The sequence below is a fragment of the Magnolia sinica genome, chromosome 1 (assembly GCF_029962835.1).
Source record: "Magnolia sinica isolate HGM2019 chromosome 1, MsV1, whole genome shotgun sequence".
NCBI classification, from domain to species: Eukaryota; Viridiplantae; Streptophyta; class Magnoliopsida; order Magnoliales; family Magnoliaceae; genus Magnolia; species Magnolia sinica.
This window is the reverse complement of record NC_080573.1, coordinates 89982921-89986166: the sequence shown is the minus strand read 5'-3', so window position 1 is coordinate 89986166 and position 3246 is coordinate 89982921. Positions and strand designations below refer to the sequence as shown.

The window sequence follows — 3246 nt, the reverse complement described above, 5'->3', positions numbered from 1 at the left end:
GCCTTTTGAAAAGCAGGTATTGTTGGGTAATTTTTAATTGTACGTATATTGCAAGCACAGATACCGCAAACAACTTCCTTAGCCTTATCTTTCTTAAATTCTATGGGCTCAACATTCTTGCGAGATTGGCCACTTTAGCATTTATATCACTATCCTCTTTTAGCAAGTATATCCCATGCCTCTCCTTTACTTAAGTAAGCTTAGATGTGGTGCTAGATTTTGGGGAGATGTCCCATGATTGTGAGGTTTTAGTGAGTTTGTCAAAGTAATCCCACACCTCATCAACATTTTTTATCATGAACTCCTCATTGCACATCATCTTGACGAATTGACGCATGGAAGATGTCAGTCCATTGTGGAAGAAAGTGGTTATGCGTCACGTTTCAAAACCATGCCGTGGGCATGAACTAACGAGATCCTTGAACCGCTCCTAACATTGGAAGAATGTTTCATCTTCCTTATGAGCGAAGTTCATGATCTACTTCCTGATGGTGTTCGTCTTATGGTATGTAAAGAATTTTTTTATAAAGTCCTTCATCATGTCATTCCATGTGCCAATAGATCACGGATGTAGTAGGTGCAACCACGTCTTAGCTTTTTCTTTCATGACCGTGTCCTCAGACACGTTAGGAAAGTATAAAGTGACTATAACCTCGTCAATTTCTTGTAAGTGCAGGTATGGACTTTCATATTCAAGTCCAAGGAACTTTGGAAGGAATTGGATCACTCCAGGCTTGATATCCATGTTTCCTGTGTTTCCTAGAAAAACCATATAAGAATGGGTGCTCACCCCCTCTGGTTGTAAGTAATCTCGTAAAGTAGGAAGCGGGGGTGCATGGTGCACCTCATTCTCAGCTCGGACTTCTGCAACTCGAGGTTGTGGATGATTCACTAGTTGATTTATAGGTCAATTTGCAACTATAACCTCAATGAACTCTGAGGATCTCAAGTAGTGTCTAACCCTGTGATGGATAGATAACCCCTCAACTAATCCTCCTTCACTCAAAAGATGTCAAGTGTTGTCACGGACCCACTTGGGCATGAAACACTCTCAGCCCTCAATTTCAGAATCTAACTTAAACTTAGAAGGAAAGAGAAGGAAATAGAAAGAGAGAGAATTAGAAAGAAATTACCAAATTAGAAGGTTCTATGTTAGGATCCTGCACAAGAAAAGAAAAAGGAAAGTGAATTAGTTTCTATATTAAAAAAAAAAAAGAACCTAGTTTCTAAAAACGAAAAAGGAAAGTTTTTAAAAATAGAAAATAAAAAGTTTCTAAAAATTAAAAAGTTAGTTCCTAAAAACAAATTAAGAAAGTTTCTATTATAGAATTAGAAAGTACAAAATAGAAAGTTTCAAAAAATTAAAAAGTTAGTTCCTAAAAACAAATTAAGAAAGTTTCTATTATAGAATTAGAAAGTAGAAAAAAGAAAGTTTATAAAAACAGAGAAGGAAAGTTCCTAAACCTAGGATTAGAAAGCAAATTTAGTTTCTAAAATTATTCAGAAAACCTTAATTAAAAAAATAAAAAATAGAAAAAATCATAATCTTAAACTAATTCCAAAACTAGTTAATCTCAAAAAAACACAACCGTTAGTCCCCGGCAATGGTGCCAAAAACTTGTTCACGACCCTAAGTGTAGGGTCGTGATGCAGTAATAATCTTGGTAAGACCGAGGTCGAATCCACAGGGACTGATCTCGTGAATAATTCTAAAAGCAACTAAAAGTAGAACTAGAAGAAGATGTAAACCTAAATCTGGAAGTGGAGAGAGAGTAATGGTGAATTATTTAACTAAAACGTAAGAAATTCAAAGGTGGGAACTAGGGTTTCCAAAGATCCACTTATAGCAATTAGGGAGATCCATACTTGATTCATGGACACAACATGATTCAGAGTCCCATCTTATCCAATTGGAAGATATCTCAGTAAAACCAAATCTGAACTTCCTTTGACCTAATTCTCAATGGATGAGAGTTGTGAGAACTAGAAGTGATTCCATCACAAAACCACGTCCAAGAGACAATGGCTCACAATAAGATATACCAATCTCATAACCAAACATAAGAGAATCATGAAGATTAGAAGGGATTCTGCCATCTAACCATGCCCAAGGGACGATGGTGAAAAATAAGATTTCTTAATTTCACAATCTTAATACATGAGAAGAACATACTCAAACCTATTGTAGATCTATTGTAATTTGAGTCACAACAAACCATTAAAAACTAAAAGTATTTCTTAAATATCAAACTAGAATCAAAGGGAGTTCAACATAAACATGAATCAAAGCAATAGAAAACATTTCATCATGCTACAAGCTTCACCTCTTAGCCCTAGCTAAGAGGTTTAGCCAACCATAGTCTTGATTCAAACTAAAACCCTAGAAGAAAGCATGAAAAAAACCTAAGGAAGAAAGAAGAAAAATGCCTGGCGACGGCTCTCTACCCTTGTGCTTCGCTCCTCCAAACCCTAGAATGATTTGATAGATGCCCAGGGATGCCTTGGGGACTCCTATTTATAGTCATACAACACCTCCTTTTGCACCTCTTTGAAAAAATATGCAAACTGCCTCAAATTTACTCACTCCGCGTAACTTCGCCTGATTTGTTAAAGGACATCGAACAGGCTTTGATGTCATTGAAGGTGTCGTTTATACGTGCTTTTTCCATACTTTTGTAGCTTCATCCAGACTCTACGACCTTATATTTCATTAGACCTACCTTCAATGTCATCGAAGAGGCCTTTGATGTCATGGAGCATTGTTTGGGGAATCAATAATGTCCAAAACAGTCCAGAGAGTTATTTCAATTTCTTCATTAAATTCGATGTCATCGAAGAGACCTTTGATGTCATCAAGCAGATCTTCGATGCCATTAAGGAGTGCTTCAAGTAATCGACAATGGTGCCTAATATGTTCAACGAGTTTTACCAAAATTCCATAGAAAATTTGATGTCATCGAGTAGGTCTTCGATGTCATAAAGCAAAGCTTCGAGTCATGGAACAAGTTCTCGAGTCATCGAAAAACATCTTCAATTTGTCCAGCGACCAACTCGATTTTCCTTTATAAATTCGAGTCATCGACCGGTGTTCGATGTCATCGAATGTGTCCTCGATGCCATCAAACTGTACTCAATGACACTGTCAATGTGTATTCTGCACTTGTTCGTTTGGCTTCATTCCTTCTCCACTTGGTTTTACTCATGTTTGCATTGTAAGGTGAAATCTTCAATCTTTGTCTCTTAAGA

The 3246-nt window shown here is 36.8% G+C and overlaps 1 non-coding gene across 1 annotated transcript; it reads left to right on the top strand.

Moving 5' to 3' along the window:
• The first annotated feature begins 386 nt into the window (after positions 1 to 386).
• Positions 387 to 493, top strand: LOC131222657 (small nucleolar RNA R71). Its single transcript, XR_009160140.1, has one exon. It is a non-coding gene; the product is annotated as a small nucleolar RNA R71 (small nucleolar RNA).
• The last annotated feature ends 2753 nt before the right edge of the window (positions 494 to 3246 follow it).